The following is a 24,500-nucleotide window of genomic DNA, read 5'->3' on the forward strand; positions in this document are numbered from 1 at the left end:
CCACAGCCGTAACAATATATATATATATATATATATATATATATATATATATATATATATATATATATATATATATATATATATATATATATATATATATATATATATATATCTTCTTCTTCTTTCGGCTGCTCCCGTTCGGGGTTGCCACAGCGGATCATCCGTATGATCCGCATAGTGATTTGGCACATGTTTTACACCGGATGCCCTTCCTGACGCAACCCTGGTCACCTCTTACGACACAGGGATATGGTACACCTATTTTAACCGGGGTATACACCGGCCCAGTACACTGGTACTCATTTCGCCGACCTCGGAGGGATGACAGGCTGAGTCAACCCCCTGGTGTATTAATTCAGTGGCCCAACGGGGCTTGAACTCAGGACCTTTTGGATCCCAAGCCGCTGCCCTCACCATTGCGCCAACACCAGGCTCATATATATACATATATATATATACATACATATAGATATATATATATATATATATATATATATATATATATATATATATATATATACATACATACATATATACACGTGTATACAGATATCTTCTTCTCCTTTTGGCTGCTCCCGTTAGCGGTCGCCACAGCAGATCATCCGGTATGATCTACATACTGATTTGGCACATGTTTTACACCGGATGCCCTTCCTGACGCAACCCTGGTCGCCTCTTACGACACAGGGATATGGTACACCTATTTTAACCGGGGTATACACCGGCCCAGTACACTGGTACTCATTTCGCTGACCTCGGAGGGATGACAGGCTGAGTCAACCCCCTGGTGTATTAATTCAGTGGCCCAACGGGGCTTGAACTCAGGACCTTTTGGATCCCAAGCCGCTGCCCTCACCATTGCGCCAACACCAGGCTCATATATATATACATATATATATATACATACATATAGATATATATATACATACATACATATATACACGTGTATACGGATATCTTCTTCTCCTTTTGGCTGCTCCCGTTAGCGGTCGCCACAGCAGATCATCCGGTATGATCTACATACTGATTTGGCACATGTTTTACACCGGATGCCCTTCCTGACGCAACCCTGGTCGCCTCTTACGACACAGGGATATGGTACACCTATTTTAACCGGGGTATACACCGGCCCAGTACACTGGTACTCATTTCGCCGACCTCGGAGGGATGACAGGCTGAGTCAACCCCCTGGTGTATTAATTCAGTGGCCCAACGGGGCTTGAACTCAGGACCTTTTGGATCCCAAGCCGCTGCCCTCACCACTGCGCCAACACCAGGCTCATATATATATATATATACATATATATATATACATACATATAGATATATATATATATATATATATATATATATATATATATATATATATACATACATACATATATACACGTGTATACGGATATCTTCTTCTCCTTTTGGCTGCTCCCGTTAGCGGTCGCCACAGCAGATCATCCGGTATGATCCACATACTGATTTGGCATAGATTTTATGCTGGATGCCCTTCCTGACGCAACCCTTGTCGCCTCTTACGACACAGGGATAAGGATTGGGTTTCACCATGATTCTGGGCTGCCCTACACCCTCTCATAGCGTGGCCCAGCGCAGAGTTCCCGTCCTCAAGCGATCCTCCAACCCAAGCCTCCGAGTAGCCGGATTACAGGCGCATGCCACTACGCCCGGTACACGTATATATATATATATATATATATATATATATATATATATATATATATATATATATATATATATATATATATATATATATATATATATATCTTCTTCTTCTTCCTCTTTCGGCTTCCTCCCGTTAGGGGTCGCCACAGCGGACCAACCGTCTCCATTTCGATCTATCCTCCACATCTTCCATTGACACTCCAACCACCCGCATATCCGCCTTCACCGCATCCATGAACCTCTTCTTTGGCCTTCCTCTTCTCCTCCTACCTGGCGGCTCCATCTTCAACATCCTTCTCCCGATATACTCCGTTTCCCTCCTGTGCACATGTCCAAACCATCTCAATCTCGCCTCTCTCACTTTGTCTCCAAACCGTCCTACCTGCGCTGTCCCTCTAATATACTCATTTCTTATCCTATCCATCCTCGTCACTCCCAACGAGAATCGCAGCATCTTTAACTCTGCCACCTCCAGCTCTGCTTCCTGTCTTTTTGCCAGTGCCACCGCCTCCAAACCATACAACATAGCTGGTCTCACTACCGTCTTGTATACTTTCCCCTTCACTCTTGCAGCTACCCTTCTGTCACAAATCACTCCTGCAACTCTTCTCCACCCACTCCATCCTGCCTGCACTCTCTTTTTCACTTCTCTCCCACACTTTCCCTTACTTTGGACAGTTGATCCCAAGTATTTAAACCAATCCACCTTCCCCACCTCAACTCCTTGCAACCGCACCATACCACCACCCTCCCTCTCATTTACGCACATGTACTCCGTCTTACTCATACTGACTATCATTCCCCTTCTCTCCAGTGCGTACCTCCACCTCTCGAGGCTCGCCTCAGCCTGCTCCCTACTCTCCCTACAGATCATGATGTCATCCGCAAACATTATAGTCCACGGAGACTCCAGTCTGATCTCGTCCGTCAACCTGTCCATCACCATTGCAAACAGGAAAGGGCTCAGAGTCGATCCTTGGTGCAATCCCACTTTAACCTTAAACCGGTCCGTCATTCCTACCGCACACCTCACTGCTGTCACACTGTCCTCATACATATCCTGCACGATCCTCACATACTTCTCCACCACTCCCAACTTCCTCATACAATACCACAACTCCTCTCTTGGCACCCTATCATAAGCTTTCTCTAAATCCACAAACACACAATGTAACTCTTTCTGGCCTTCCCTATACTTCTCCATCAACATTCTCAAAGCAAACATCGCATCAGTGGTGCTCTTTCCTGGCATAAACCCATATTGCTGCTCACAGATCGTCACCACTCCTCTCAACCTAACTTCCACTACTCTTTCCCACAACTTCATGGTGTGGCTTAACAACTTTATCCCTCTGTAATTACCACAGCTCTGCACATCACCCTTATTCTTGAAAATCGGAACCAACACACTTAATCTCCACTCCTCCGGCATCCTCTCACTTTCCAAGGCTTTATTAAACAATCTGGTTAACAACCCCACTGCCATCTCTCCTAAGCACTTCCATGTCTCCACTGGTATACCATCTGGGCCAACCGCCTTTCCACTTTTCATCTTCTTCATAGCAGTCCTCACTTCATCCTTACTGATCCACCCTACTTCCAGATTCACTATCTCCACCTCTTCCAACCTTCTCTCTCTCTCATTTTCTTCATTCATCAGCTCCTCAAAGTACTCCATCCACCTTCTCAACACACTCTCCTCGCTCGTCAGCACATTCCCATTTGCGTCCTTTATCACCCTAACCTGCAGCACATCCTTCCCAGCTCGGTCCCTCTGTCTTGCCAATCGGTATAAATCCTTTTCCCCTTCTTTTGTATCCAACTTCTCATACAGCTCATCATATGCCTTTTCCTTGGCCTTTGCCACCTCTCTTTTTGCTTTTCGACGCCACTCCTTGTACTCCTGCCTACTTTCTTCATCTCTCTGACTATCCCACTTCTTTTTCGCCAACCCCTTCTTCCTTATACTTTCCTGTACTTCCTCATTCCACCACCAAGTCTCCTTATCTTCCTTCCTCTGTCCAGATGTCACACCAAGTACCTTCCTAGCTATCTCCCTCACCACTTCTGCTGTCGTTGCCCAATCATCCCACCCATCTTTACCACCATCCAACGCCTGTCTCACCTCCTCCCTAAATTTCACGCAACAGTCTTCCTCCTTCAGCTTCCACCATCTGGTCCTTGGTTCAGCCCTCACTCTCTTCCTCAACCTCACCTCTAAAGTCATCCTACAGACCACCAATCGATGCTGTCGAGCTACACTCTCCCCTGCCACAACCTTACAGTCACTAATCTCTTTCAGGTTGCATCTCCTACTTAAGATGTAATCCACCTGTGTGCACTTTCCTCCACTCTTGTATGTCACCCTGTGTTCCTCCTTCTTCTTCAAATACATATTTACCGCTGCCATTTCCATTCTTTTTGCAAACTCTACCACCATTTGCCCTTCCACATTTCTCTTGTTGAGACCGTACACCTTCCCATAACCTCCTCATCCTCTTTATTCCCTTCCCCAACATGCCCATTGAAATCTGCTCCAATCACCACTCTTTCATCCTTGGATATATTCTACACCACTTCATCTAACTCACTCCAGAAATCTTCTTTATACTCCATTTCACACCCCATACGCGGGGCATATGCACTGATTCCATTCATCATCACCCCTTCAATTTCCAACTTCACACTCATCGCTCGGTCAGACACTCTCCTTCCCTCCAATACCCTCTTGACATCATCTTCCTTCAGGATTACCCCAACACCATTTCTCCTCCCATCCACACCATGGTAGAACAGTTTGAAACCACCTCCAATGCTCCTAGCCTTACTCCCCATCCACTTGGTCTCTTGTACACACAGTATGTCCACCTTTCTTCTCTCCATCATATCAGTCAACTCTCGCCCTTTGCCAGTCATCGTCCCAACATTCAGAGTTCCAACTCTCACCTCCACACTTCTACTCTTCCCCCTCTCCCACTGCCTCCAGACTCGCCTTCCACGTCTCCTTCTCCTCCTTCGCCCAGCAGTAGCACAATTTCCACTGGTACCGGTACCGGTGGCGGTCGTTGGTAACCCGGGCCTCGACCGATCCGGTATGGAAATTCGTTTTGTTGTCCGCATAATGATTTGGCATAGGTTTTTTACGCCGGATGCCCTTCCTGACGCAACCCTGCTCGCCTCTTACGACACACAGGGATATGGTACACCTATTCTCACCGGGGCATACACCGGGCCCAGTACAACTGGTGCTCATTTCGCCGACCTCGGAAGGATGGCAGGCTGAGTCAACCCCCTGGTGTTTTCGACTTGGTTTTTATATATACACATATATATATATATATATATATATATATATATATATATATATATATATATATATATATATATATATATATATATATACACACATATATATATACACATATATATATACACACATATATATATATATATATATATATATATATACATATACATACATATATTAATTCAGTGTCCCAACGGGGCTTGAACTCAGGACCTCTTGGGTCCCAAGCCACTGCCCTAACCACTGCGCCAACACCAGGCATGCATATATATATATATATATATATATATATATATATATATTTTTTCCAGCAATCTCTGTGTGTCTGTCTGTCTGTCTGCGACCGCCATTTCTCGACGACCGCCGGTCCGATCTCATTGAAACTTGCCAGGAATATTGCCGGGGACCCGCAGATGTGCCTTTTCGAGGTTTGATGTCAATCGGACGAGCGGATCCCAAGTTACGGCCATTTATCTGTCAACCAATGACAAGACACGGTGCTATGACATCACGAATGACGTCACAATTTCACAATGAATGTTTTTTTTTTTTTTTGCACGATTGACGGTCCGATCTGATTGAAACGTGCCAGGAATATTGCTGGGGACCCGCGGATGTGCCTTTTCGAGGTTTGATATTAATCGGACGAGCACGAGGTTTGATATTAATCGGAGATGATATTAATCGGAGTTCCCAAGTTACAGCCAATTATCTGTCGACCAATATCTGCGAGAGAGGGGGACGGGAGAGGGGGGGATGAGAGTGGGGTGAGAGAGGAGGGGGGAGAAAGGAAGGGCGAGACTAGGGGAATAGAGGGGGGCAAGAGAGGGGGAGAGAGGGGGGCGAGAGAGGGGCGAGAGAGAGGGGGGATGAGAGTGGGGGACGAGAGAGGGGGCCGAGAGAGGGGCGAGAGAGAGGGACCGAGAGATGGGGGCGAGAGAGAGGGCTGCACATACTGGCACTCACCTACGGGCACGCATCTACGGGCCCGTACTAGTATGTATATATATATATATATATATATATATATATATATATATATATACATACATATATATATATATATATACATACATATATATATATATATATATATATATATATATATATATATATATACATACATATATATATACATACATATATATATACATAACTATATATATACATACATATATATATATATATATATATATATTGTTACAGATTTTCGCCAGCGTCGGCGTTCGCATGACCGCTTCAGTCCAATCGCAGTCGCGCGCCCACCGAAGGCCGGAATCCAGTCATAGCTTTCCGGACAACCCCGAAAACCAGCTACGGGTGCCTTTTAACGCACCATAAACTTGTCAATTATTCTGTCCACGCGCTACAAGGTTAATCGCCGAATTATCGATATACCTAACTATTCGCACGGACAGAAATACCGAGAGTTCATACCTCGACAGGACTCGTACGGAAACGAGCCGCTTAAGCATGCTCGTTCTGTGTGCGAAGCCGAGCGGTTTTAAATCGCCAAGTGCCGTTGGACCAGATTATCACTTTTATCGGCCTTAATAGCCAGTTAACATCCTGAGCGCACCATGGCAGTCAATGGCAGAAAATGACGCAACGAGCAGGTTGACATTCAAACAATGGAGCATTTATTTATAGTAAGCACGTAATCAATGGAGGATGGGGACAAGACACGAGCAAAACGCCTACAGCCGAGGTCTATGCAATACTGTACACTCAATCATGCACTTAATCACAATTCCTACTTAATGAGACAAGGCGCCACAGACTTCCATACAAAACCCAAGGAAAAGAAATGGGGCTCGTCAGCCTTTAATGGTACTCAGAGCAGGGATGACCGAAGGACTCCAAGAGACCGGGCTGGTTACCTGGCCGCCCCTTAGTGGCGACTCCACGGTCTTCGGGTCGGCGACCCCTGTGTCTCTGTTCCACCGGGGCGTCGTAAAACGCGCCAGTCGCTTGAGCGGCTTAAGCAGCTTGGCAGGCTGCTCTCTTTGGTCGCTTGGCCTTCCCCGCGGCCTGGTCGATCGGGCTTGGCCGACGATGCTTCAGAGGAGCGAACGGGCCTTGCTCTCTTGGAGTTGATGCTCTTTTCGGGCCCGTTCACTCCTCAGCGCCGTTCGAAGCTCTCAGGGCCGTCTGCCCGGACCGCGACACAGCTTCGATGCGCCTTCTCTTCAGCGACTCCAAACTCCGTCCTTCTGCCATTTCGCCTCAACCCCGCCCAACTCGCTCTTGACGCTCCACACCAACTTAACTCCAACTGACCACTGGCTCTGGCGACTCCGCCCTTTTTATCAGGTGGGGGTGCCCGCCCTTCGAATGTTCACCCGCTGCTGGCTCCGCCTACTTTCACCTCTGCCCTTTCACCCCTGGTGGAAACCCCATTTCTGATTGGCTGGCTTTTTCTGAGGCAGAGCTCATTTTGATCCGATTTTGCGAATCAGCCGTTTCACGGCTGTTTTCACACGGACGTTCTGATTGGCCAGTCTTTTCCGAGGAAGAGCCCATCTTGATCTGATTATGCTAATCAGCCGTTTCACGGCTGTTTTCACACGGACGGTGAAATGTGGCCTCCAATGCGGCGCGCCGTGTCTGCTATAACGGCATTTTGCCGCTGTTGCTGAGGATGGCGTGATGGTGTCGTGATGTTGATGGCGCTGTCGAGAAGATAGCAGTGTTGTGGAGTTGATAGCGTTGTTGAGATGTTGTTGAAAATAAAAGACAGAAAAGAATAACAGCTACCTCAAAGATTCACAGCCCGGCACACGAACAAGACCCGTTATACATCAGTGGGGGAATCTAACCGAAAACACGTACTTATTGAAATAACTGATCTCTGGGGAACATGAATGGTGTTCTGTGAATTTCCACCATCGTAACAACATATATATATATATATATATATATATATATATATATATATATATATATATATATATATATATATATATATATATATTGTTGTGGTTGAGGAAATTCGCAAACCACCATTCAGGTCCCGTAGGTGAGGTATCTCTGTAAGTACATGTGTAGTTAGCCCAAACCCGTTGTTTAGAGGGAATAAATGTCATTCATTCGGGCTACGACCCTTTAAGATAGCCGTTTTTCTGTTCTATCTTTATTTTGAGCCAACCACGTCTCAACTGCCATCACACAACAACCACCAACCGCAACGCCGCTTCACAACAACAACAACGCCAACAGCCACGACCTTTACCGTCACAACTCGCTCTCGCAACCATCGCATCACTGCCATTCCAAGCGTCGCCATGGCCATCACCGCCACAATAAACCCTCCACCACCTTCACCTCTCCTTCTGCGGCCATTCCCGCACCGCTTGTGGGCACCGATCCTGGACTCGTACAGGGCGCGCGCCGAGCAGCGGGTGCAAAAAGCGGCCTTTCCGAGAAGTCGGATCAAGAATGATACACGCCCACTTCTGATCTGTCCAATCATTAAGCGTGGGGCGATTTGGCCCCGCCTCCAGGCGCGTCGGAGTAGAATCGATATATGCAGATTCGAGGATCAGGGGAGGTTCACGCCCACTTTTCCTCCATCCAATGGGCGAGCGTGGCTCCACCCCCGAGCCCACCCTGATCCGGAAATCTGCATATGGGTTCTCCTGTCGCACTATAAAGCGACGAGCGCGGGGCGAATTCAGTCAGTTGAGTTTTGGGTCGGAAGCAGTTGGAGGCAGTCGGAGTTTTTCTGTTTCGGGCTCGAGTTGGAGAGGTGTGGCGGCGGCGAAGTGTGGCAGCAGCAGTCAAGACGGGTCTGGAGGAGAGTCGGTCTGTCGGGGAGCTGCAGAGAGGGGAAGCCGGGAACGCGGTCGAGGGCGCAGTGGAGTCGCTCGTCGCGGGACCCAAGCAAGCCAGCTATCCTCTTTCCCCAGAGCATCAACAACCCCCCCCTGTTTCCCCCCGCGCTGAGATAGTGCGAAAAGGGGGCCCCGTTCCCACCCCATTCCAAGCAGTGCCAACGAAACCCGCGGAGGAGCACGGAGTCGGGGCACCGCCGCCATTTTGCGGCTCATTACAAGACGGGTAGGCTCCACGCGGTCTCGGCCCCAGGCCCGTCTGCCCCCTGGTCATAGAGGGTGGCCCCTTTTCTTTTGCTTTTGAGTATATGTGTTGTCGGCGCCGTCTGTAAAGTAAAACTGTGTAAGTGTTGCCGTGTGCTCGCGTAGTCGGTAGTAGATCTGCCTTGTGTTTCTTTTGTTGCAATTGCTTTTGGTGCATAATTGTTGTGTTTCTTTTACATTTGCTTTTGGTGCATAATTGTTGTAATTGTATATGTGTGCTTTCCGTTTGCCGCGGAATAAATGTGCCTTATGTTGAACTGTCTTTCCCGTTTCGCTTCGTCTTTTCTTTAATTGAATCTCCATCTTACTTTACGTAAAGGGTTGGTAGTGGGCTAAATACGCCCGATAATTAATCGGAACCGTCGAGGTTGACGATAACACCGCTCAGTTATCCCGATAGTACGGAACGGGTCGCTTAAAGTGGCCCGTGTCCGAAGTCGACCTGCGGCGAGGTGCGATCGCCCGGTCTACCCTCTGTGTGGGTACTTAGGTAGGTCGAATTTGGCGAACAACCCTATCCCACGCGGGGGGCCGATTGGCACGATCATGGTGAGGCCGAAAGGCCCACCCGTGACTAGTTCCCGGCGTTAGTCCGAGAGGGTCACGACGGAATTGTCCGTCCGGTGGGCGACGTGCCGCGATTCGAGTTACGTGGCCGTTCGCACGCCAGCGGGCGCAAATTCGCAACTATATATATATATATATATATATATATATATATATATATATATATATATATATATATATATATATATATATATATATATATATATTGTTGAGGGCTGGGGACCGGTGGCGAGAATGACCACAAGGTGGGGAAAGTTACGTCGTCTCCCACCAGACTCTCGGAATTGTAGGCCGTCGCTCATGGATAATTCCGTGACGTGGCGTGTCGCTTAACGGACCGTGGATGCCAATACTTCTACCGCGTAGCATCGGGTCTTTTTGTCTGGAACCAATTTACCGAATTAACCACGTGGTGTCGTCTACCGGGGAACCATGCCCTCGGTACATCTTGCCCAAACCGGATCACTCCACCAACTACCTTTCCGGTTTGGATGCAGCCGAGCGGACTCGCCAAGAACATACCGGCTGAGATGAACAAATTATCGGGGATAAGACCCGGCTAAACTCAGATCCGAACCATGCTGGACTAATGAAGGAAAAGACGAAAACGAACTGGGAACATTTTTAATAATGGTTTATTTACAATCAACTTACAGAAGCACTCAGAGCAGACTTATCGTGGGATATACAAGCAAGATTTACAATGATCAAACACTTAAACAGTTCTACTTAAAGACGGCACCACACACTCAGACGCGCACTCAGACGAAAATAAACCCAGATGTATTGCAAAGGACCTCCGCAGCCAGAGAGGGAGGTGAGCTGAGGTCGCAGTTCTTTTGGGGTACCTGCACGTTGGAGTGAAGGGATGCTCCGTGGTGCGGCACCTGTCAGTGGTCGTGCAGCTCGGGCCACAGCCACACGCGCGGAGACCGTGTCCACGAAGGAGCTCGGGTGGAGCAGAGCGGAGTCTGAGACGGGGATCAGGGCCGCCGACAAGACCCACGAGAGATCCGGTCAAAATCGGGCACCCTCAAACCAGCGCAACAGACGGGCGCCGAGGAGAGACGCAGGCAGACCCTCCGCGTCACAACCCTCCTTATTTCTTTCGCAACCCGTGACTCCAACCGTCTCACTCCAACCGTGTTTCTCTCCAACCTCAGACTCCAGCTAACACGGCCGACCCACACAGAATTATTTATCTATCCTCAGCGGGGAGGGGCCTTGGTAAAGCCGATGCCACTGTCCGCCCTGATTGGACAGGGCCTCCATGGGTCCGCCCTTTGTGGGCGGGATTTCGGCCATGCAGAGAGAAACCCGCCCCTCCTCCTCCACACGTGTCTGGACTCATCAAGAAGAAGCCACAACACAACGATTTTGCCCTGGCCAACGGGCCTTCGGATACAGCAGGTGGACAGTGGATCGTGATGGGGGATGGGATACAAGGATTTATTACCCGAACTAAAAAAAAACATCGCAACGCACCCCTTCGATATTCCCACTAAACGCAAGGAGGGAATCTGTCTACACATATACTTAACGGCATAACTAACTTTGGGTCAGCTGTATGTTTGAATGCATACGGTTCCTAGAACCGTAACAATATATATATATATATATATATATATATATATATATATATATATATATATATATATATATATATATATATTGCTGTGGGGCCGGGTCCTGGTGGCGAGCACGACCACGAGAGGGAGCAGTAGAGTCGGCTCCACCGAACACCCAGAATTTAGGTCGTACCTTTCAGATAAATCCGAAAGGTCACGGGTCCCTTATCGGACCGAAGATCGCCAATAGGTCGACCACGTGGGATAGGGTCAATTGCCAATTTCAATTTCTGTAAATACCCACGTCGTCCAAACTACCGGGGAAATTTACCCTCGGCAGGATCTGCACGATCCGGGCCATTACCGTGCCGGATCCGAGTCGTACCCCGAGCGAAGAGTACCAGAATCCTGCCAGGCCAATTGCACGATTACGGCAACAGAGGCCTCCTAATTCCTGTTCGCAGCGCGGCAAACCAATGATAGAAAGGACAAGGATGAGCTGGGACATTCAACAAGAGGGGAATTTATTTACAATGGGGGGAAGGGAACACACAAAGAGCAGAGTTATCCGAATAAGAAATGTAAATAATGTACAACAAGCAAAATAAAGCACTTACACAATTCTACTTGAAGAGAGGGCCCAGGGATACACATACTCACACACAAATACCCAGAAAATGGACCTCAGTGGGTCTTCAATCAGTAGAGCTGGGCCGGGGTACCTGTCCCACCTCGTGTGGTCACACCAACCCGAACCTCCATGGTGGGACTCAAACCCACGACCTTGGCGTTGTCAGCACCAAGACTGCAGACCGCTGTCGCCATGATCAACGATCCTCTAGAACACACTCTTGTGGACAACCACTCACTGGCTTTGGATGCCAGGTTGGAAATGTCTGAATTGAAATGTCCTTTCCCACAAGAAATGTCTCACACACACGATGACAGGCTGCTCGGCAAAACGCCACGATCTCTGTCTCTCCATGCTCGTCCTGACAACCACTTTCTTCCTCTTTTAGGAGGGAGGGGCTTCTTCTCCTGGCCACTCGCCTCCTGATTGGTCGGACCCATCGCGCGATTTCCTGGCCCTCTCCCATTGGACAGGCCCATGGTAGGCGGGACAACTCCCACCCTTCTGGGTGCAGTCCCAATCGGAGGCGTTTGTAGCTCCACCTACCTCCTCACCTCCGACCACATGCGTAATGGCGATGGTGATGAGTAGGAGACGGGGTGGGTGAGATGCCCGCTCCTTGCCGATTGGCCAAAGAGGGATGCCATACCCATGTTAAACTCCGCCCACGCACGCGCTCACTCGCCGGCGAGCACGCGAAGAATTCCGCAAGCAGAGTCTTGTTGTTGTGAAAGCGAAGATGGGCGTTGTTGTCGTTGTTGTAAGTGATATAAAAAGCTAACTAGAAAATAACTCCGCAGCACACGTACAATTAATTCCCATTAGACTCGGGATGGGACCCTAACTAGAAACACGTACTTACCGATATAACTGATCGATAGGACCTGGCTGTTGTGTGCATTAAGCTTCCAAATTCGTAACAATATATATATATATATATATATATATATATATATATATATATATATATATATATATATATATATATATATATATATATATATATATATATATATATATATATATATATTGTTGTGAATTCGCGCCCGCCGGCGTGCGATCGGCCGCGTTCCTCGAATGGCAGCCGCGTCGCCCACCGGTCGGACAATTCAGTGGTGACCCTCCTGGAACTATCGCCAGGAATCAGTCACGGGTGGGGGTTTAACCTCACCACAACCCAGTCCGCATTCTACCCGCGCTAAATAGGGTGAATTGCCAAATGTTGATATACCTACCGAGGGGTTGCACCACGCCACAGGTTGGCTTAGGACACGAACCGCTTCAGCGGTTCGTTCCGTGCTACAGGGATAACCGAATGGTGTTATCGCCGACCTCGACGGATCCGATTCTCCTTACCAGGCGTTCAAAACCCACTACTCATTCCACGATGCAAGATGGCATTTCAATGGGGTGAAAGGAGGACGCGACGAATGGCATACATTGCACACAAGGACATTTATTATACAGCACACGTATTACACACACAACACAAGCAAGGGCAGTCGTGCAATTTACAAGCTAGGCAAATAGAAAGCAATACAACCGACTATAATTATTATTTACAAGCACTTCACAGTTTTACTTAACAGACGGCGCCACAACAACATTCATTCAAAGCAAAAGAAATGACCCCCTCATAGGCAAGGGGGTAGACGGGGTTCGTAAACCTTTATGGCCGTGGATGACCGAATGGGTCAACAAGACCGACGCTGGTTACCTGCACCCTCGTGGTGAGACGGTTGGCGAGCTCTCTCCGGCACTCCTCGCCAGACGCGCAGGTTCGCACCACACCGCCGGCAGGGCTGCGCCTCCCGTCTGCGTCTCCGAGGCGTCGCCCGGACTTGCCACCGGCCCGCGCCTTCACCGACAGGTCGCTCAATGCCAAGACGAGAGGGAGGGAGAGAGAACTCGACTTCGACGACAAAGAACGACGAAGGCCACCCCGACGACAAAGAGAGAGAGAGATCCAGCACGACCCCGACAGAGAGGATGACGTCAACGACCCAGACAAAAAAAGGACTTGACCTCGACCACCAAGAGAGAGCAAGCCCCGCGTGCGATCCGCCTTATATAGCGCGGGGCTCCGCCCTTCGCTCCTCCCATTTTTCGGCTCTGCCTCCCTTTGAGAAGGTTCCCGAAAAGGGGCGTTCCCTCACCCCGACCGCCTCACGCCGTGCATCCACCAATCGGCAGCGAGCTGCCCTCCCCCTTCCCTTCACACCAAGCGTGGGGAAAATAGGCGGGAAAAAACCCCACAGGCTTCACAAGAGCTTTTGTTCTGCCAATCCTTCTCAGACGGTTTCCGACACGAAAACCGTCTTACCATGGTCTGCGGAGGATGTTGTTCGTAAGCGGGCATAGTGGCGAAGATGGTGGTGATTGTTGTGGGGGTGGTGTGAGCATGGTGGGCATTGTGGCGTAGTTGGTGGCGGTTGTTGTTTGCGTGGAGGTTTGTTGCAATGGTGGTTCAAAATAACGAGAGATAAAGAAAAACGGCTATCTCAAAGAGTCGCAGCCTGGTGAACACGAAGAAATCCCTTTAAACAACGGTGGGGACCTATCTGCACATAAACTTAGCGTCATAACTGATCTCAGGACCCTTTATGGTGTATTGCGAATTTCCACAGCCGTAGCAATATGTATCGATGCAATTCGAGAAAGCCACATGCCTCGAAGGCAATGGCATCCAACATACAGTGATCCCCAGGCCATTGTATGTATATTGAGGCCATTGTATGTATATACGTACGTATACGTGTATGTATATATTGTTACAGATTTCCGCCCGCCGGCGTGCGAGCGACCGCGTTTCGCCAATGGCGGCCGTCTCGCCCACCGAACGGACAATCCAGTCGCGGCTTTCCGGATCAACGCCGGAAACCAGCCACGGGTGTGTTTTTAACCACACCACAACCTTGTCCGTACTCCACCCGCGCGCGCTACAGGGTCAATCGCCGAATTGTCGATATACCTAATTAATCGCGTGGGTAGATTACCGAGAGATTGTACCTCAACGGGGCCGCTGGGACACGAGCCGCTTAAGGCAGCTCGCTCCGTTTGGGATAACCGAGCGGGGTGTTATCGCGACCCCCATTGGACCCGATCGCTTTACCGGCTATTTAAAAACCAACAATATTCCGAGTGCAAGATGGCAGCTCAATTAAGGAAAAGACGCAACGAACGGGGTACATTTAAACAAGCACATTTATTTACAAACAACACATATGCAGTCATGTATCAATCAAGCAATTTGTCAAAGCAATGCATGTAATACAAGCAAGACGAAGAATGGGGGTAGTGACAAGACGCGAGCAAGACAAAGAGCTACAACCGTCTATTTACTATGTACAGTCACTTATACAGTTCTACTTGCGGACATGGCGCCACAACATTCATTCAGAAGCAAGGAAAAACCCCAGGAAAGACGAGGGGCAGACTGGACCCCTTGGGGTCTTTATTGACACGGAGCCGTGTAGACCGCAGAGGCTCCGCGAGACCGGGCTGGCGAGCTTCACCTCACTGGAGCGGCCCACGGCGTCCCGTCTCCACATCCCACGGTAAGGCACGGCTCGGCAGGCCATGCACCTTGGCTCCGTTGCGCTCTCTCCTCCTTTCCACACGCCTCCACAACCTCCTGCAGCCGACGACTCAGTGAGCGACCACGACCTGCAGACTTCGACAGACCCCCCCTAAACGCTCGTTCCGCGTGCCCTTTCATCTCGACGGCGCTTCGCCCTCCCTTCGCGACGGCGCGCGGAGGAAGAATTCTAGAAGTTTTGTTGCTGTTGCCCCTAAGGGGAGGTGTCGCCGGGGCATTGTCCGCCCAAAATGAGGCCCCTCCTTTACATCAACTTTGAACCCTGGCTCGATCCACCCCTCCCCCGTCCCGACGCGCGGGAAAGCAAGGAAAGGGGGAGGGGAAATCCCAGGCGTTATCGGAACTTCTCTCTTCGGAGCTGTGGTTCTGCCGGCACTCCGCGGGGGCAATGGGTTTTCCTACCGTTGCCTTTATTTCCTTTCTTGATGAGTATCCATGGCAGAGATGTTATTCGATGTGGAGAGGTTTGTGGTGTGGTAGTGGTGTGGTCCTGAAATGCGGTTGTGGGGAAGGTGGCTGTGGTTGTTGTTGTGGAGATGGTTGATGCTGGCATTTGTGGTGGTCATGAGGGTGGTGTGGTTGGGCGGTGGTGGTTAAGGTGGTTGTTGTGAAGGTGGCTGTTCGTTGTCTGTGGGGATGTTGGCGGTTGACGAGAAGGTGGTGGTGGTGATCGTGGTTGTTGTGGAGCAGTTGGTCCAAAATAACGATAGTAAAAGAAAAACGGCTAACTCAAACATCACAGCCCATTAGACAACGGTGGGGAAATCTATCTGAACACAGACTTATCGGCATAACTGATCTAAGGACCTATATGGTGCTCTGCGAATTTCCACAGCCGTAACAATATATATATATATATATATATATATATATATATATATATATATATATATATATATATATATATATATATATATATATATATATATATACATGCTTTATCCTCATCACATTTGCAATTTATTTTTGCATGTATAGAGTTGAGGCATGTGGAAGATCTGCCACACTGAACGGATCAGGACGTAACAGACAAAAACAGGACGTAAAACACGCATCCATTTATTTTTCTTCAACCTTTCCTTTTCCTCATCTTACGTCATCTTTCTCAAAAAAAAAAAAAAATTTAAAAACAGTCTCTTAAAATGTTACAATTTCCCCTTTCACGCGTGTGGTTCTCGGTATTGTATCATAATTTACGACTCTTCTTTTTCTTCTTCAAAAGGCTGTTTTCAATTCGACTTTTCCTTCCTCCCGTGTCTAAACCGTCCTACTCTTACAACGTTTCTTTTCTCCATTCTCTTAATTCTCATTTTTTGCATCCCTCACGTAATGTCCTTAATCACATCCCTGACTTAGAAAAATTTTTAAATCCCACTTGGCAATGCATGTTTGTGTTCCATCAATCATCCTTTGTTTTTTACAACTTCAGTGCCAATTCAACCCACCGACTTAAATCTATGTCCTCCTAACCCCTCACCTGTTATCCCCTCTCTTTACCCCTCCCATATTGCCCCTCATCCTACCTCTGCTATTGGTACCTCTTTCCTGTCTTCTGCTTCAGTATCAGCTCCTCCACTGTTGACCCAAACTGTGTGGTGTTCTCACATCTGTGGGCTCCATTCTAACCTAACAGATATCTCACACTCTCAATCAGTACACTCATCACCACAAACATGCTCCTTCCTTCCTCTCAGCACACCTCCCCCTCTTCCCAACCTCTCAAATCTTGTACCTCCCCCTGCCTGCTCCCTTCTTCACCATACCTCTTCGAAGTCTCATCCTTATCCTCTCCCCACCTCTGCCATCGCCCTCCTGCACCTTCGCCATGCCTGCTCTCATTGTCTCCCCTCTCAACCCTCCTCCTTCCCAAAGCAACCTTCACACTCTTCCTCCTCCAAGCTTTCCTCTCAAAAACTCCCTCCTCACCCTTCTCCCTCCAATCTTCTCCCTCATTCCCCTTCCCAAAGTTGCCTCCCCACACAACCACAATAGTGCCTCCTTCCCCCAACTTCTCTCTTCCATCTCATCACACCACCTCCTCCAATCTTCAACTGCCCTCTGCCCCCTCTCTTATTACTCCCCACTGTACCTCAACCCCTCACCACCGAGCCTTTTCTCCTCCTCATCCGGCCCTCTCCCTACGCTCTTCTACAATCTCCCACACTCTCTCAATAACTCTCCTTACCTCCTCCCCCCTCCTCCCTCGTCCTACCCTCCCCCTCCACTGCACCCAAAATCTCCTCCTCTTCCTTTTCCTGAACAGTGTGGACCTCAAACATCTGGGGCCTTCGCTCAAACCTCACAAATCTTTCCATACAGGTTGCCACTGACAAACTAGACATAATCTGCTGAACAGAAACTTTCCTCCTTCAAGACATCTCAAACTCCCTAGATTCTCTCCCTGGTTACTCCTTCCTCTGGTATGACAGACCTGAGCCTCATCCTGGTAGTGGAGTTGCTCTCTTCACAGACTCCATTCCTCACTCACCATGCACTGTCCTCTCTCCCCCACACCCACAGGAATACCTCTGGCTGTGACTTCCCTCCACTCTCACCTAAAGGTATTGTACCATCCACCAAACAGTGATGACTCCATTTACACCTCATTATCCCAAAACATGGACCAACTTCTATCCATTCACCCCAACTCTCTCTTCCTCATATGTGGTGATTTCAACTGTCATCACGCCAGTTGGCTGGGTGTGGGTTCCGCTCTCACCTGCCATGGCACTTCAGCAAAGGATGTCTGCGACTCATTGGGACCGACACAATCTGTCAACTTTCCGACCCAGATCTCAACCAACGAACGGTACTCCATCTTTTCTGGATCTGATTTTGACCAATTTCCCTGAAAATATCTGCTGTTCTTCCTGCACTCCAATCAATTCATCTGACTACATGCTTGTCAAAGTAGACATCTCTCTGGCTGTTATTAGAGAACCACCTCAACGACAGCGCCGTAGAGTCTTGCATTTCACTCAGGCCTACTGGCAGGGACTTCAAGCAGTCATCAAATTTCTCAACTGATCTCCCATCTCTACTACCTCCGACATCCACTCGTCCTGGGAATTCTTTCAAAGGAACTTGCTCTCTCTCTCATACACAGATTTATCCCCTCTTGTCTTCAGTTGTCCGACCCTTCCTCCCGCCAATGGTACACTGAAGCTTGTGGTGAGGCAGTTGTCCTGAAACAACTTGCCCTCGCCTCATGGAAGGCTAATATCTACCCTCAGAAGAGCCAGAAAACAACATCTTTCTAATCTCAAGTCTGAACTCTCAAACCTCTCTCCCTACTCCAAATCCTGGTGGCATCTCGTTAAGTCTGTTTCTGGTGTATGTTCCCCCTCCATCCCCTCCCTTACCTCAAATGGCAGCACAGCTAACACTGCACGTGAAAAAACTGAATGCCCAAACTCTGTGTTTGTTTCTAAATCTTGTCAAACCTATCGCTTTCTGTACCTACCTTACCCAGTTGCACCCAGCTGTCCATGGACTCTGTGTCTTTTTCATCTGACAAGGTGGAGAGCTTGCTGTCAAACCTCGACACAGATTCTGCAACTGGCCCAGACGCTATCAGCCCATGTGTCCTAAAAACCTGCTCCTCTGCTCTCGCTCACCCTCTTTCTGTTCTATTCACCCTCTCATTTGCTCAAGGTCATCTGCCATCTGCTTGGAAATCAGCAAATATTGTTACGGGGCCGGGTATCGGTGGCAAGCACGACCGCTAGAGGGAGCAGTAGAGTCGGCTCCACCAAACACACCGGAATTGAGGTCGTGCCTTTTGGATAAGTCTGAAAGGCACGGGTCCCTTATTGGACCATGAATCGCCAATAATTCGACCGCGTGGGGTATGGTCAATTGCCAAACTTCAATATACCTAATTACCCACGCGGACAAAGCTTCCGGGGAATTCACACCCTCAACGGACCTCAAGCGGAACGAGCCGTGACCGAGCCCGAACCGTGTGTAACCCGAGCGGAGATTACCAAGGCCCGTCGGACCAAATTAACAATTTACCGGCCCGAACGGCATCGCTATTTCTCAGTACACACCGTGCCAAGCCAATGAAAGAAACACAGAAACGAGCTGGAACATTTAACAAAAGGGATATTTATTTATAATGGGGCAGGGGAGCATGCAAGAAGGCAGAGTTAACTGAATAATGAAGGAATAGCAATCCTTGTACAAGCACTTATGCAGTTTTACTTAATCGACTGGCACCACACACACACACACACACACACACACACACACACACACACACACACACACACACACACACACACACACACACACACACACACACACACACACACACACACACACACACACACACACACACACACACACACACACACACACACACACACACACACACACACGCGTACACCCAAAAAGAAACGGACCTGTCAGGTCTTTCTTGGAGGCCTCCAGTTTGGCCCATGCGCGCTTCTTATCCCACGCTCACACTCCCTCATTGGGCAGAGAGAACGCTTCTATGCCCATATTTGGAGCCAAGCCGGAACGAAACGCTTGTGCCCATATTTGGAGCGAAGCCAGAGCGTAACGCTTGTGCCCATATTTGGGGCGAAGCCAGAGCGTAACGCTTGTGCCCATATTTGGGGCGAAGCCAGCACACCAACGTCCAGAGAAACCCCGCTTTTGCACACTGGACTCCGCCCACGTACGTGCTGACACGCACGCGTGTAATGGTGCCGGTGGATGATGCTGGAAGGAAGCGAGGGCAGGTGTCGTTGTTGTTGGTAATTTAAATCCTAACTATCAAAATAACTCACAGCGCACGTACAATTAATCACCCATTAAACATAGGATGGGACCCTAACTAGAAACACATACTTACCGATATAGCTGATCTATAGGACCTGGCTGTTGTGTGCAGTAAGCTTCCAAATTCGCAACAATATCACTGCCCTGCATAAAAAAAGGTGCAAAAACAGATCCCTGCAACTCCAGACCAATCAGACTTCTTCCAATCCTCAGCAAGGTTATGGAAACCATCATCGCTTCAGACATTAAATCCTTCCTCTTTGCCAATGGCTTGATTTCCGATCATCAATTCAGGTCACTCTACCCTGGATATGCTGCTTTTGCTCTCCCAACAATGGAGGGAGATCCTCAATGCCAGACGTGAAATCAGAGCCATCTGCCAAGACATATTGCATGCCCTTGATACAATCTGGCACCCTGCCCTGCTCACCAAACTCTCTTCCTATGGCATCCATGGAAATCTCCACTCATGGCTCGCAGACTTCCTCTCCTGTCGCAGCCAACGTGTGGCCCTAAATGGAGTTCTCTCATCCCCTCTTCCTGTCCAGGCTGGAGTTCCTCAAGGCATTGTTCTGGGTCTTGTTCTTTTTCTGGTTTTCATCAATGATCTCTCCGACTCTCTGGAAAATCTTCTTTATCTGTTTACTAATGACTCCACCCTCTGCCATACCATCTGTCATCCCTCAGACTGGCAAACAGCATTCTCTTCACTCTCTGCAGATCTGGATAAAATCACAAGCTTGTCCAACACATGGAATATGTCTTTCAATCCAGACAAATCTCACACTCTCACAATGTCTGTCCGAAAGGACCATCTGGAACCCCCCCCACCCCCATCTCCTTTCTCAACAATTCTCTCAAAGAATTCCTTTCATTCAAGCTTCCCGGTCTCACTATTTGCCATGATCTTTCCTGGGAAAGCCACATTTCCCAGCTGGCCTCCAAAGCCACTGGCATCCTCCGTCAAACAGTCGTTCCTCGGCCCACCTGAGCTCCTGACCACATACAAAGCTTTTGCACACAGCCTGATGGAGTACTGCTCTCCCCTCTGGGCTGGTGTTCCCGCCTCTCACCTTTCTCTGCTTCACGCTGTAGAAACCAAGGCATTTAGGATCATTGGTATCTCCCGTGATGAGGCTGAGTCTTTGGGTCTCTCATTCTCTCACCACAGGCAGGTTGGTGGACTTTCCGTCTTCTACCGTCTCCTCTTTGGCCTCACCCCCCCCCCATGCTCTGTCTGCGATATGACCCTCCCCCCCTCATATTTGCGCAGGGCGCTCAAGATTCACCAGCAACCCCCTTCTGGTAAAACTACCAAAATCAGGAATCACTGTTCACCTTCACTCTTTAAAAAAAAATTTTTACAAGAAAATTTTTGCACAGGAGGAGGCCATTCGGCCCATCATGCCTGCGCCACACCAATACTAGATTTAATAATCCATCAATACCCCTTTCCTTCATGTGCAGCCTTTTAGCTGCTACACTGGTACTCATTTTGCTGACCTCGGAAGGATGACAGGCTGAGTCAACCCCCTGGTGTTAATTCAGCAGCCAACAGGGCTTGAACTCAGGACCCAAGCCACCACCCTCACCGCTAAGCCAACATCAGGTTCTGAAACAAACACCTTTCATTCCTTTTTTTTTTCCACCTTTGGAACAAACTCCCACACTCTCTTCAATCCCACTCTTCCTTCCAGGTCTTCAAAACAGCTGTTCACCACCATCTCTTATCTTCCCCCTTCCAAAGCCACGATCTTTTCGACCCCTGTTAATCCAACCAAAAGCCATCTCCTTTAAATTCACTACTTTTTTTTTTGTATACCTTGTCGAGGCTCGTGTGAGAGCTAATACACAACGCACAGCAAAGGGGGGGGGGGCATGGTACAAGAGGGGCGGGAGTGGGAAGGACAAAACAGTGGGGAACAGAGACATAAGGAGATCTGTGGAAGGGAGAGGGATGGGGCGGGGAACATGGGGTATACAAGATGGACACTACAGGGACTTTCAGGAAGGAAAGCAGGGAATTTGAAGGAAGTGGGCTTGGGTGGATTATCGGGGGTAGAAAAGAGCGAGGATTTGGATGGGGGATGATAAGAGGTGGTGGTGAACAGCTGTTTTGAAAGCCTGGAGGGAAGAATGGGATTGACTCGAGTGAGGGAGTTTATTCCAAAGGCGGGAAAAAAGAGGAATGAAAGAGTGAAGGTGAGCAGTAATTCGTGATTTTGGTAGTTTCACCAGAAGGAGGTTATTGGCGGACCTTCAGCACCCTGTGGAAATGTGGGGTCAAATCGCAGAGAGAGCAGGGGGCAAGGCTGGAGAGGAGACTGCAGAAGACAGAAAGACCTCCAACCAGCCTGCGGTGGAGAGTGAGAAGCCCAAAGACTCAGCCTCATTGCGGGAGATGCCAATGATCCGAAACGCCTTGGTTTCCACAGCATGAAGCCGAGAAAGGTGGGAGGCAGGAGCACCAGCCCAGAGGGGAGAGCAGTACTCCATCAGGCTGCAGATGAAAGCTTTGTAAGTGGTCAGGAGCTCAGGTGGGCCAAGGAAGGACTTTGCACGACGGAGGCTTCCCAGTCGGCGACTGGCTTTGGAGGCGAGGTTGGAAATGTGACTTTCCCAGGAAAGGTCATGGCAGATAGTGAGACCCAGAAGCTTGAAAGAAAAGACTTCTTCCAGAGGATTGTTGATAAAGTGGATGGGGGGGGAGGGGGGTTCTAAACGGTCCTTTCGGAGAGACAGAGTGAGAGTGTGAGATTTGTCCGGATTGAAAGACATGTTCCACGCGTTGGACCAGTTTGTGATTTTATCCAGATCTGCAGTGAGCGAAGAAGCTGCTGCTTGCCAGTCTGAGAGATGACAGATGGTACGGCAGAGGGTGGAGTCATCAGCAAAGAGATAAAGAGGATTTTCCAAAGAGTCGGAGAGATCATTGATGAAAACCAGAAAAAGAACAGGGCCCAGAACGCTACCTTGAGGAACTCCAGCCTGGACAGGAAGAGGGGATGAAAGAACTCCATTTAGGGCCACACGGTGACTGCGACAGGAGAGGAAGTCTGTGAGCCATGAATGGAGATGGCCTTGGATACCATAGGAAGAGAGTTTGGTGAGCAGGGCAGGGTGCCAGACCGTGTCAAAAGTACGTGATATGTCCAGAGATACGGCTCGGATTTCATGTCTGGCATTGAGGACCTTCCTGAAAAAAAGGCATTGAGTACCTTTCCTTCCTGAAAGTCCCTGTGGTGTCCATCTTTTTAACCCAGTGTACCCCACCCCATCCCTCTCCTTTCCACAGATCTCATGTCTGTTCCCCACATTGTTTTCTTTTTCCTTCCCTCTCCCGCCCCTCTTTCCTCCTGCTCCCTTTGCTGTGCGTTCTGTGTGTTAGCTCTTATACAAGCCTTGATATTGTATACAAATAAAAATAAAAATGAAAGTTGTCCAAAACCGCAATTAAACCATGTTAGACATAAAATCAGTGTCCTTGTTTTGTCCACAAGTACAAATAGTACACAAGTGTACTTATTTTTAATCCTGAAACTGTAATTTAATTGCCTTTACATTTCTCAACACACTTCACATACAATTCACTTCATCTAATCCTCAATCACCATAGTACATGCCCCGTGACCTTCACTGTTTCGTTTGGATCTTCTTCTTTGGCTGTGTCCAATTTTTGCTGAAGCTTTGTCTCAAAATGTTTCATAAACAGTCAAACCTTGATAGGTATTGCAAGGCAGGTCGTGTTTCCAAAACAAGAATGCTGCTTCGGCATCCATGTTCTACCTGAACTTACCTGATCAGTGAAGCTTTTTGACCTTCAAGCCGACCATGCGGTAGTAGTGCAGAGAGAGTGTGGCAGAAAGACCACGAGAAAGCAAGAGGGAAAGGAAATGAGACAGATTTAAATCTTCCTCACATATCGCAAAAGGCATCACTATGGATGGGATGGGGTAAAAGAAAGGGAAAATGGGAGAGTTTTCAGATTAGTAAACATCTTCATCTTCAGAGCGAGAAAGACAGAGACAAAGAAAGTGACACAGATTATATATTCATATATATATATATATATATATATATATATATATATATATATATATATATATATATATATATATATATATATATATGTATATTCTTCTTCTTTCGGCTGCTCCCGTTAGGGGTCGCCACAGTGGATCATCCGTTATGATCCACGCAATGATTTGGCACAGGTCTTACGCCGGATGCCCTTCCTGACGCAACCCTGGTCGCCTCTTACGACACAGGG

At 48.4% G+C, this 24,500-nt stretch overlaps 1 long non-coding RNA gene across 1 annotated transcript in view; it reads right to left on the reverse strand.

The window, feature by feature from the left end:
- Positions 1-24,259, reverse strand: part of LOC147013396 (uncharacterized) — a 32,228-nt gene extending 7,969 nt beyond the window's left edge. Inside the window, exon 1 of the long non-coding RNA XR_015051320.1 lies at positions 24,027-24,259. This is a non-coding gene — a long non-coding RNA (uncharacterized LOC147013396). The remainder of the gene's footprint in view (positions 1-24,026) is intronic.
- Between the last annotated feature and the right edge of the window lie 241 nt (positions 24,260-24,500).

This window comes from Eptatretus burgeri, chromosome 14, assembly GCF_056783735.1.
Source record: "Eptatretus burgeri isolate ZD-2024b chromosome 14, Ebu_testis_v1, whole genome shotgun sequence".
Taxonomy (NCBI): domain Eukaryota; kingdom Metazoa; phylum Chordata; class Myxini; order Myxiniformes; family Myxinidae; genus Eptatretus; species Eptatretus burgeri.